Source organism: Hypanus sabinus, chromosome 20, assembly GCF_030144855.1.
Source record: "Hypanus sabinus isolate sHypSab1 chromosome 20, sHypSab1.hap1, whole genome shotgun sequence".
Classification (NCBI taxonomy): domain Eukaryota; kingdom Metazoa; phylum Chordata; class Chondrichthyes; order Myliobatiformes; family Dasyatidae; genus Hypanus; species Hypanus sabinus.
In genome coordinates, this window is record NC_082725.1 from 52,586,155 (window position 1) to 52,599,613 (window position 13,459).

Below are 13,459 nucleotides of genomic sequence, written 5' to 3' on the forward strand. Positions count from 1 at the left end.
ACATGTTGCCCTCTTTATCCTTTAGCAATCCCACCTTCGTTCTCGTCATCCTCCTATTCTTCACATACGCATAGAACGCCTTGGGGTTCTCCTTAATTCTACATGCCAAGGCCTTCTCATGCCCCCTTCAAGCTCTCCTTTCTTTAGCTCCTTCCTGGCTACCCTATATTTCTCATAAGCCCCTCCTACATCCTGCTTCTTATATCTAACATATGCTTCCTTTTTCCTCTTGATGAGTTACCTCACATGTTTTGTCAGCCATGGTTCCCTTTTCCTACCATCTTTTCCTTGCCTCAGTGGGACAAACCTATCCTGAACCCAGCTCAAGTGATCCCTAAACTTCTCCCACATTACTTCTGTGCTTTCCCCTTTGAACATCTGTTTCCAATTTACTCTCGCTAGTTCCTGCCTCATCCCTTCAAAGTTAGCCCTTCCCCAGTTAAGCACTTTACTATTTCATCTGATTTTATCCCTTTCCATAGCTATGCTGAAGCTAAGGGAGTTGTGGTCACTCTCACCAAAATGCTCCCCCACCTGGCCAGAGCCTCTCCTCTCGTCGGCTGGTCCACATATTGTGTCAGGAATACTTCTTGAACACACCTGACAAATTCATCCCCATCTATCCCCCTTGCACTCAGGAGGTGCCAGCCAATATGAGGGAAGTTGAAATCACCCATAACTACTACCCTGTATTTCCTGCACTATTCTAAAATCTGCCTGATTATCTGCTGCTATTTGGGGACCTATAGACTACTCCCAGCACAGTGATTGATCCCTTCCTATTTCTGACTTCCATCCACACCGACTCAGTGGACACTCCCTCTGCAGCATCCTCCCTTTCTATAGCCATGATACTGTCCCTGACCAGCAATGCCACTCCCCCCTTTTCTACCTCCCATCCTATTCCTTTTAAAACACCTGAACCCCAGGACCTGCATCATCCAATCCTGCCCTTCCTCCAACCAAGTTTCAGTAACAGCCACAACATCGTAGTTCCACGTACTAATCCATGCTCTAAGTTCATCCTCCTTGTTCCTAATACTCCTAGCATTGAAACAGACACATTTCAACCCCTCTAACTGGCTACAATTATGTTCTGTCCCCTGCCTGTCCTTCCTCATCAACTCAGAACTCTTAGCATCATGCCCTTGTCCTTCTACCTTAATCCCTGCACTCACATTCTGATTCCCACCCCCCTGCCAAACCCTCCCCAACAGCTCTATCAAACCTGCCCACCAGAATATTGGTCCCCCTGGAATTCAAGCGCAACCTGTCCTTTTTGTACAGGTCACACCCGCCCCAAAAGAGGTCCCAATGATTCAGAAATCTGAATCCCTGCCCCCTGCTCTAATCCCTCAGCCACACATCTTTCTCCTCATTCTATTCCTATTCTCACTGTCGCATGGCACAGGCAGTAATCCCGAGATTACTACCTTTGAGGTCCTGCTTTTCAACTTCCTTCCTAACTCCCTGTTGTCTTCTCTCAGGACCTCTTCCCTTTTCCTACCCATGTCATTGGTACCAATGTGCACCACGACCTCTGGCTGTTCTCCCTCCCACTGCAGGATAACTTGGACGCGATCAGAAATATCCCGGACCCTGGCATCTGGGAAGCAAACTACCATCCAAGTTTCCTTCCTGCATCCACAGAATCACCTGTCAGAACATCTGACTATAGAGTCCCCTATCACTACTGCCTTCCTCTTCCTTTCCCTTTCCTTCTGAGCCACAGGGCCAGACTCTGTGCCAGAGGCATGACCACTGTCACTTCCCCCAGGTAGGCTGTCCCCCCCCCAACAATACTCAAACAGGAGTACTTATTGTCAAGGGGTACAGCCACAGGGGTACCCTCTAATACCTGACTCTTCCCCTTCCCTCTCCTGACTGTGACCCATTTCTCTGTCCCCCGTGGCCCCGGAGTGACCACCTGTTGGTAACTCCTCTCTATCACCTCCTCACTCTCCCTGACCAGACGAAGGTCATCGAGCTGCAGCTCCAGTTCCCTAACACGGTCCCTTAGGAGTTGCATCTCGATGCACCAGCTGCAGATGTGGCCGTCCGGGACGCCGGAAGACTCCAGAACCTCCCACCTCTGACCGATCACAGAAAACTGGCCTCACACACATACTACCTCCTTCTGCAATCAACAGCTGCCTCACCTCGTCCTGTTACAGCCGAAGCCCGTTGATCCAAAGCCCTTTCACTCTGCTGCCTCTCACTCCGCTGCCCGCTGGATATGGCTGCCTTCTTTTTAAACTGTTCGCGCTCAACTGGCTGACGTCACATGACTGCGCAGTCTGGCCTCTCTCTTCCCCCGAGAACTCAAAATGTCTTCCCGCTGGAAATCCTTAGGTGCTCTCCCGCTGCCTTCTAGTTCCGAATCCTTTTATCTTTTATCCAAATTTCTTTTATCAGTGTTGCTATTAGTTATGGAAGTTTGGATATCGGGGAACACTGAGCTGATCAAGCATCATCCATTTGAGTAATAAAGACCCCGGAGATACTAGTCTTCAACCCACACTAAGGTGAAGCTGTGCCAGGGCTGTGTTCTGTCCATACTCTTGTAGGGCTCAGGATGCTGGCGCATGACAGAGAATGACTTTGCCAAGCTGTTGTCTTTTCATGCCATGAAGCTTCGGAAGATCCTCTGTATTTTCTGGCCAAGAAAGATCTCCAAACCAATGGTACCAAACCATAGGGGCAGGCTTGAGGACTCTGAGCCACACCTGGGGCACAATAGAGAAGATGGCCAAGGACAGACAGAGACGGAGGACTTTCAGTGCTGTCCTAAATGCCAGCAGTACATAAGATACAAGGTCCAGTATGTTGGAATCTGGAGCATCAAACAAACCTCTGAAGGAACTATGTGGCTTGAGCAGCATCTGTGTGAGGAAAGGAATTGTCAATAGTTTGTGTTAAATCTCTACACAAGGACTGCAGAGAGCTGTAGAAACTTTAGGGGAGGAGCAGTCAGAGAGGGGTCGCGTAGAAATCCTACCAAAGGAAAGAGGAAAACTCCTTCAAATCCAGCATATCTTAAAGTGATTTTGCATTTGAGTAGTAAATGGAAGACACAAGAGATTGTAAATGCTGGAAAAATATCTCCTGGATGAACTCAGCAAACTGAGTAGCATTTATGAGAAGAAGGAATAAAGAAAATCGATTGGATTTCCAGTTGACATGGGATAGCAGATCCTCAAGGAGATTGACATGTCTGTAAATGAATTGCAAAGAGGGGCGGGGTTTGAGGTGAGGGGTCATGTGATAAAACCTGGCTTATGCCATAGTTGGCAACATCAGGTGAAGCTACTACATTTCTAAACTTGGGTAGAACATAAATATTTGGGGGGGAGGTGATTTCCTGATTTTCCTTCTTTATTTTTGGTTTATTGGAAGATGAAATGGATAAAGGAAGAGAAATGAGTTAAACTTATTATGACTAGACATCGGGTAAATCACATCCCCGCAGACAGAATGAGAGATCCAGGCACACTGTGCGGAGCAATCTAAATGCAGATTACATGATTGTTTTTACAGAACTCCTGTGTTCAGTCCACAGGGATGGTTCTGAGCTTCCTGGTGGTTGTCACTTTAATTAGAAGATTCAAGGTAAGTTTATTATCGAAGCCTGTATGCGGTATGCAAACTTGAGGTCTGACTTCCCACAAACAGCCACAAAGCAAGGAAAACTATGGAAGCCGCTTGAAGAAAAACATCAAAGCCCCAATGTGCAAACAAAAAGAATAAATCAAGCAAACGGCAAGGAAAAAATGAGTGAAAAACACAGAACAGAAAACATCAAATGCAAGAGCATTGAAAGAGTCCAGGCATATTCGGTTCAGTTCAGCACAGTTCACTCCAGCACCGTGTCTCTCACTCTCTGCGGGCCGCAGACGATTCTGACCTTGCTGTTGTTTGTCAGTTTAATTCTCAACCCTACACCCATTCTGAACTTCTGTTTGCAGTTATAAGGCCCAATGTAAACCAGAAGAAAAGTCGTATGCTCCAGCTGGGTGCTTTGCATCCCCCTGGATTGAACATTGAGTTTTCCAATTTCAGTAAACTGCTCTTCCATTATTACCTTTACAGCCGGGTCTCATCCTATTTCTTTTAAAAGTCAAAGTCAAGTTTATTATCAATGCGAGTAATAAACCTAACTCTGGTTCTGATGTATGCACAGGTGCAATGAAATCTTACTTGCAGCACGATCAAAGGCATGTCATGTAAATTGCATTCACAAGAAAAGCACAAAGATAAATTTTACACAATTGTTACGAGAGTATACCTTGCTAATGGTCAGCATTGATGCTCTTTATCACCTGATTCGTTTTAACCAATCTCCTCGTGGTCCTTTCCCTCACACCTCACTCCTTCCGCCAACGGCAACCCTCCACTCCTCCCCAGCTTTGAGGAAACATCGTTGGCTTGAAACTGGTTTTCCTTTGCTGTTTGAATGGTTGAGTTCTTCCAGCGTTTCTGTTACTGTAGATATTGGTGAGGCTGTATTCTGCCTTGACTCATCCAACTGAAAGGTCTTGACCCAAAACACTATCTATTATCTATTTTTCTCCACAGATGCTGCCTAACTCACTTAGTCCCTCCAGCATCTCATCTACTGCTCCCAATTCCAGAATCTGCATCCTCTTGTATTTCCTAAAAATATTGATATTTGAGTTCAAATCCCACCAGTTCGCGGAACTTGAACTCAATTAATAATCTGGAATTGTTAAAAAGGGATTAGTTTCAAACACAGTGTGCATAATACAGTAGGTGCAGGGAAAATGATCATCCTAGGAATTGACCATCTTTATCTTATCTTACCTATATGTGACTCCATGGTTGACACTTAACTATTTTCAAAGAAGCCATCCTGTTCAGCGTCCAGTCAGGGTAGGAATAAACAAGAGAATGTCTGCAGATGCACAGCAGCACATACCAATGGGAAAAAAAGTAGACAGTCGACATTTTGGAACAAGACCCTTCTTCAGAACTGGAAAGGAAAGGGGAAGATCCCAGAATAAAATGGTGGGGGGAGGGGTGGAGGCTAGCTGGAAGATGACAGGTGAGGTCAGGTGGGTGGGAAGGGCTGAGGGCTGGAGAAAAGGAAATCCAATAGAAGATGAGAGTGGACCATGGGAGAAAGGGAAGGAAGAAGTGATCTGGGGGAAGTGATCGGCACATGAGAAGAGGTAAAAGGTCAGAGTGGGGAATAGAGGAAAGGGGGGGGGAAGTTTTATTACTGGAAGGAGAAATCGATATTCATGCTATCAGGTTGGAGGTACCCAGATGGAATATAAAGTGTTGATCCTCCAGCCCGAGGGTGGCCACACATTGGCTCAAGACGAGGCCATGGACTGGCACATTGCAATGGGAATGGGAATCAGAATTAAAATAGGAATAAATGCTGTTTTTGCCGGTCAGTATATATGAAAAGCCAGGTCAGTGACTGTAAGCACGAACAATGAATCACATTTAGTGCGAGGCAGCAAACAAGAATGGAGGATGATCAGGGAGGCAGAAGCAGAGTGATGATTTGCACTGGGATCTGATCATTACTCTCTTCATTAAAATGATAAAACTGTTAAAAGCAATCAAGGTCATTACAATTCTGAATTTCTGTTCAAAGCCACCACAATGGAGAGAAGTAATACCAGTTAAACCACTTTGCACAAATACAATAGACAAAGCAAGTACTAACATCACTTTCCCTGAAATGGAATGTGGCAGAACAAATGGGCCTGATCATTTTCTGCACATTATGGGACTCTCTCCCACCCGGACTATTGCACAGAGTGTCTCCAGTGGTCATTAAGCACACAGTATGTCGTGCCACACATGAAATACCAGCTGTGTGCTCAGAGAGAACTATCTCGTCCAGTATTTACTGCTCATGGCATGAATTATACCTCCAGGCCTCAGGAGTTATTGATCATGAATGCATATGTTGTTTTCCACAGGTGCAGAGAATCATTGAAAATTGATCTGAGCAGCAAGTGAACAGGAATGCCTTGCTATTGATTGGCCTTGCTTCTCCAATCTGTCCTAACCAAGCAGGTAATTAGATTAGTGGATAAAGGTCAATACTGAAGAGAAACCATTTGAAATGTGTCCTGTGATTGGAGAACTTAAAGAACGTTAAGGGTGCTGAGGGCTGAGGCTCTGCCAGCTCCATCACAGGGACAGCCTCCGCACCAGTGAGGACATCTTCAAGAGGAGGCACATGAGAAAGGTGGCATCTATTGTTAAGGAGACTGAAGGACCAGACTCAACGAATCAGAAGGAGCTTCTTCCCCTCCATCATCTGATTTCTGAGCGGTGCCTGAACTGATGAGCACCCCTTCACTACCCTTTTAATTTGCATTATTTTTCAAATTCTGTAATATATAGAATTTAAGGTCTTTGCACTGTAGGGCTACCACAAAACAGTGACAATAAACCTGGTTCTGCCTGTGGTGATACAGCAGGGAAACAAGCCCTTCAGCCCAGCGAGTCTGTACTGAACATCAACCACCCATTGCACTAATCCCATTTTATCCCCTGCACAGTCCCATCAAGATCCCCCCCGACCTCACTCACATACTGGGGGCAATTAACTCACCGTCCCACTCATGGGAAGAAACCAGAGCCCCCGAGAGGAAGGAGGGAGGGGTGGTGAGGGGGAGAACCTATGGGTTGGTCACAGAGCCAGTGCCGGTCAGGATAATTTCTGGCATTGCAAAGTTTTAATGGGACTTGTTTAAGCCTGTCTGATGCTGATAAAGCTAGCTTAGTTAATGAATCATTATACTAACAAGATTGTACAATTATACTAGATTATACTAGGCAAAATCAGCCAAAGGGATATATCTTTTATTCTCAAGGACTACATTCTCATCAGAGCTGATGTAAGGCAGGGGTTCCCAGCGTTTTTATCCCATGGACCCATTGCCATTAACCAAGGGGTCTGTGGACACCAGGTTGGGAACCTCTGGTGTAAGTCTTAATCCTGATACATCAGTATCCTGGCAAAAGCAAATGTTTGCATTTCTGAAGTGCCTTTAATGTGGAAAGAATGATAAGGCACTTCATAGGAGTATCATTCGATAAAATCTAACACCAAGTCGAATGAGAAGGTGAAATTACTTTTTAACTGTTTCTTATAGGTGAATAAGGAGGTACAAAGGTGGAAAGGCTTAGGGAGGGGATTCGGGAGCTTTCAGGCTTGTCAGTTGAAGGTTGTGACCAAGGATAGAACATGGAATAAGTGAAAGAGCCCAGAGGTAGAGTACTGCTCGTGTCTCAGGTTACTGCAAGGGTCTTGTGTAAGGCTGGAGATGATTTAGAAATAGGGCAAGTTCAAAGGGAGATGAAAATAGGAAGGAAATTTTTAGGTTTGGAATGGGAATCAAAAAGGAAAGATGGAAGATTGTTATAAAAGGAACAGATGATCTATCATTTTGTTTTCTCCACTCAAACAATGTCAGCAAATAGTTTCAAAAAGCTTTAAATGATCAAGGAATTCTTTAGCTCCGTTTCCAGGTCCCTTGAGTAATGCTAATCTCATTCAAGAGTAGCAGGCATGTATTTCCTGTATTAGCATAATGTTTACTCACAGCTCTGACCTCAATAAGTTCTTCTTTCCTTTGAGCGGTTTGTGGGGTTTGAGGGTGACTTGCCTGCACCCCATTTCTGATGGTTTTGGGGTGTCTGACCATGACTGCAGACTCTGCCTTGGACGGGCTAGAAGGTAACTGATGGTCAGTTTAGATGCTGTGTTCCTGCATAATAAGTTGCAGGAAATGTATAGTTGAATGCAATTCTGAGACCGCATAGTACTGTAGCGATTACTGTAATGCTCAGCAGTGCCAGTGCTTGGTGTTTGATTCCAATGACTGTTTGTAAGGAGTTTGTGTGTTCTCCTCATGACCACATGGGTTTCCTTTGGGTACTCCGGTTTCCTCCCACATTCTAAAGACGTACAGGTTAGCGATGGTAATTTGTGAGCAGGCTTTGTTGGTGCCAGGAGTATGGTGACACTTGCAGCCCGTCTTCAGCACATCCTCAGAATGTGTCGGTCGTTGACACAAATGACACATTTCACTGTATGTTGTGATGTTTCGATGTACATATGACGAATATAGCTAGTCTTAATACCACCGTCGCCAGCAGCCCATTCCATACACTCACCACTCTCTGTGTAAAAAATTTACCCCTGATACCTCCTCTGTACCTACTTCCAAGCACCTTAAAACTATGCCCTCTCGTGCTAGCCATTTCAGCCCTGGGAAAAAACCTCTGACTATCCACATGATCAATGCCTCTCATCATCTTGTACACCTCTATCAGGTCACCTCTCATCCTCCGTCGCTCCAAGGAAAGAAGGCCGAGTTCACTTAACCTATTCTCATAAGGCATGCTCCCCAATCCAGGTAACATCCTTGTAAATCTCCTCTGCACCTTTGTATGGTTTCCACTGAGGCGACCAGAACTGAGCACAGTATTCCAAGTGGGGTTTGATTACTGTCCTATATAGCTGCAACATTACATCTCAGCTCTTAAACTCAATCCCGCAATTAATGAAAGCCAATGGACCATATGCTTTTTAACCACAGAGTCAACCTGCGTAGCTGCTTTGAGTGTCCTATGGACTTGGACCCCAAGATCCCCCTGATCCTCCACACTGCCAAGTGTCTTACCTTTAGGGAATTTTGCACAAGGACTCCCAAATCCTTTTGCACGTTGGATTTTTGAATTTTCTCCCTGCATTTTCTCCCTGCAATAGTCTATGCTTTTATTCCTTCTACCATACACTTCCTGACACCATGTTCCATCTGCCACTTCTTTGCCCATTCTCTTAATCTGATAAAGTCCTTCTGCAGACTCCTTGCTTCCTCAGCCCTACCTGCCCCTCCACCTATCTTCATATTGTCTGCTAACTTGGCCATAAAACCGTCAATTCTGTCATCAAATCATTGACATATAGCATAAAAAGAAGCGGTCCTAACACTGACCCCTGTGAAACACCACTATTCACCAATCAGAAAAGGCCCTCTATATTCCTACTCTTTGCCTCCTGCCGATCAGCCAGCACTCTATCTGTGCTAGTATCTTTCCTGTAATACCTTGGGCTCTTATTTTGTTAAGCAGCCTCATGTGCAGCATATTGTCAAAGGCCTTCTGAAAATCCAAGTAGATACACAACATCCACCTATTCTCCTTTGTCTGTCCTATTTGTAATTTCCTCAAAGAATTCCAACAGATTTGTGAGGCAATATTTTCCCGTATTCAAAGTCAACCATGTTGACTTTAGCCTGGTTTGTCTGGTGCCTCCAAGTATCCCGAAACCTGATCTTTAACAATCAGCTCCAACATCTTCCCAACCACTGAGGTCAGGCTAACTGGTCTGTAACTTCCTTTCTTTTGCCTCATTCTCTTCTTGAAGAGTGGAGTGACATCTGCAATTTTCCAGTCCTCTGGAACCATGAAAGATGAATACTAATGCTCGTCAACTTGTACCTCTTTCAGTCCATCTGGTCCAGGTGATTTACCTACCTTTAAACCTTTCAACTTCCCAAGCATCTTCTACTTAGTAATGGCAATTACACTCACTTCGGCCCCCTGATACTCTCAGATGTCTGGCATACTGCTAATACTTTCCACAGTGAAGACTGATGAAAAATACTTATTCAGTTCGTCTGCCATTTCCTTGTCCCCATTACTATCTTCCCAGCGTCATTTTCTAGCAGTCTGATATCTACTCTTGCCTCTCTTATCCTCTTTATATATCTGAAAATAAATTTTGGTATCCTCTTTAATATTATTGGCTAGCTTACCTTCGTATTTCATCTTTTCCTCTTTATGGCTTTTTAGTTGCCTTCTTTTGGCTTTTAAATGTTTCCCAATCCTTTAACTTCCCACTAATTTTTGCACTATTATATGTCATCTCTTCTGCTTTTTTGTTGGTTTTAACTACCCTTGTCAACTGCAGTTGTGTCATTCTGCCATTAGAATAGTTCTTGCTTGGGATGTATCCAGCCTGTGCCTTCTGAATTGCTCCCAGAAACTCCAGCCATTGCTGTTCTACCAACATCACTGCTAGTGTCCTCTTCCAATCAACTCTGGCCAGCTTCTCTCTCATACTTCTGTCATTCCCTTTACTCACTGAAATATTCTAGCTTCTCCGCCTCAAAGTACATGATGAATTCAATCATATTATGATCGATGCCTCTTAACGATTCCTTTACCTTAAGCTCCCTAGTCACCTCTGGTTTATTACATAACAGCCAATCCAGAAAAACTGATCTCTAGGTGGGCTCAACCACAAGCTGCTCCAAAAAGCTATCTGCAAATTGTAGGCAAATTCCTCAAATTCCCTCTCCTGGGATCCAAATTTAGCACCAACCTGATTTTCCCATCTCCCTGCATATTGAGATCTCCCATGACTATCGTAACATTGCCCTTTTGACATGCATTTTCCATCTTGTAATTTCCAGCCCAGATCCTGGACCCTGTTCGGAGGCCTATATAACTCCTATCAGGGTCTTTTTTATCCTTGCAGTTCCTTAACTCTATCCACACTGATGGGTTGCCTCTATGCAATTGTGTAAATGTGTTAATATGTTGGGTCCCCCACCCAGTTGTCCTTTCTTTCCTTTTGTTCTTTGGAAAATATGCAAACAGTTTTCATAGAACCATAGAACCATTTTTCTGCCTAGTCCCACTGACCTGCACCTGGCCCATATCCCTCCATACACCTCTCATCCATGTATCTGTCCAAGTTTTTGTTAAACGTTAAAAGTGAGCCCACGTTTACCACTTCATCTGGCAGCTCATTCCACACTCCCACCACTCTCTGTGTGAAGAAGCACCCCCCCCCAATGTTCCCTTTAAACTTTTCCCCCTTCACCCTTAACCCATGTCCTCTGGGTTTTTTCTCCCCTAGCCTCAGTGGAAAATGATGGCAACTAATTGATTCCACATGGAATCCAGGCTAAGGTGATGGAAATGCACCTGTGTTTTGGACATTAGATGCCCACATTTAAGAGGGAAGTGGGCATCTGGGGAAATTGTTCATTGGTGGGCAATTAAATTGGAAATTTAGAATTCAGATTTTGGAAGATTGGAAGATTTGTGGAGTAATTCTAGAAGTTTTTTGCTAACAAGACTGTTTTAAGTCTAACTACCCAAAGACTATCCAGGAGAGAGTGTGTCTCCCTACATTACAGAATGGCAGAGTGGTGGATGCTGATGACAGTGGTGATGGTGGTGACCGTGGTGGGGGGGGAGGGCCCCACAATAATACTCAACAACGACTGTTTCGAGCTCATCTGCAGAAACAGTTTGATTATCTTTAGTGTCTCTTTTTCCTTTTCAAGGTAGATGGAGTTCTGTTGAAGACACTGACCCAGAGCTATACTGAAACATTGGTTCTTTGCAGTGATGGGACCTGCTTCCGGGGGCTCAAGAAATCCCAAGGACACAGCCTAGAAGATGAGTGCATCTTTGAGGTACCGAAGCTTTGTGACGCTGTGGACGAGCCAATTCTATGCCGGTGCCGCCAACTGAAGTGTTGCAGGAGAAAATGGAACATCAGGAACAGCTGATGGACTGTTGGAAGCTCTGTACTTGAACTGCACTCTCTCTCTCTCTCTCTCTCTCGGTGAGAGTTTGTAGCCAATTCTGGAGTCAGAGAACTTGAGGGAAAAAAAGTGATGAGGCAGCTGTTTGTCTTCGTTGGTCTCCCTTCTCAATGTTTGACTCCTCTCAGTTATAGAGGGGAGAGGGAGAGAGAGAAAGAGGGAGGGGAAGTGAGAGAGAGAGGGGGAGAGAGAAAGAGAGAGAGGGAGAGGGAGGGGAGGGAGGGGAAGAGAAAGAGGGGGGAGAGAGAGAGAGAGAGAGAGAGAGAGAGAGAGAGAGGAAGAGAACAGACAGATAGAGGATAGAGAGGAAAAATGAGAGAGCCCGGGGAGGGTGGCGGGGCAGACAGAGACAATGCCAGCAATTCACACTGGCCAAGTACAAATATGGAACTATTATTGTGTTTTCTGATAGATTTTTTTTGTAAATATTGACAGTTTTCATTTCGCAATTTTTGCTACAGTAAGTTTACTTCGGTTAAAACCCATGCATGCCTCTGCAAACTAGTTCATTTGCCAACCTTCTAAACCTTTCCCATTCCTGTGCCTGTCCAACTGTCTTTTAAAAGTTGTATTTGCACCTGCCCAAACACTTCCTGTGCTCGATCATTCCACATACACACCGCCCTTTGTTTAGAAAAAGCTGTTTCTCAAGTTCCTGTTAATTTTTCCCACTCTCATCTTAAATTGGTTCTGTTCGGCTGGCCATTTTGCTTGCATGCCCGAAATTAGACCTCGGAGAGAGAGGCTGTGGTTGTGGTATGTTGAAATGTCGGGTGAATGATTAGTTTTTGTTTTATTGCAGGTCATGGTCTTTCTCGGGGGCTCTGCTGTTACTTGCTTGGTGGGTGGAGGATGCTGATGCTTTTTTTTGCTGAAGTGGGGTGGGGGGGTCGTTGCTTTGCTGCTGCTTGTGTGGGGGGGGCTTTGGGGGTTCGAATGTTTTTACTGTCACTCATTCTTTGGGACAATCTTCTGTTTTCCTGAATGTCTGTGAAGAACAAGAATTTCAGGATGTCTATTGTATACACTCTCTGATATTAAATGGAACTACTGAATACACTTCTGCAGATGGTGTATCAATATGCAAACAAGACCAACTGTTCAGATTTCTAGATTTGTACGAGGATTCCTAACCACACCGCAGAGGGGATATCATTAATACTGATCCCTTTTGACGAGTTGGAGGAACTTGTCTAGCTTCTTGGGTTTTGATATTTTGCTTTGGAAAAGCTGAGAGAAAGTAGTCTATTCCAGCCCCGTAGTATCATAGCTGCCTTGAAAAACTTCAGCCTTAGTGACCCCTGGTGCTGGTGGGATAAGTGCTTTAAGGGCTGGTCTTTCCCTGTGTATATCAGAAGAGATTCTCCAGCTGACTGAAAAGGAATGCTGGTGTAGGCGGTGTGATAATCACAGGTCTGACAAGTCAGTGAGTCACAGCGAGTACGAGCAGGAGTGGTATCACGAGGTGACTTGCCTACACCGATGGGTGCTGTGGATGTGGGTGCCCCCCCCCCCAGACCCTGAATGGCACTTGCTGGCCTACCCGGGGCTCCCCACAGGAAAATGTACCACCTCAGTGACCTGGATGAGCACCCTGCTCATGCTGGTCATCGTAGTAAGAGGGCTGTCACAGAGGCAGAGAGGTTTTGGATGAATACCTTTCCCAGTAGGGTACCACCAGACTGTCCCGGGAACTGATACGTATGACCTCTGTGGCTGGCTAATGAGTCAGCCATAGCTCTCAAGCACTTGGAGCATGTGCTGACTTGAGTATCGGCCAAAAAGATAGCTATTCGAATAGTTGCCTTGCCTTCGATTAACTGCTTACAGAGAAAGGTGGT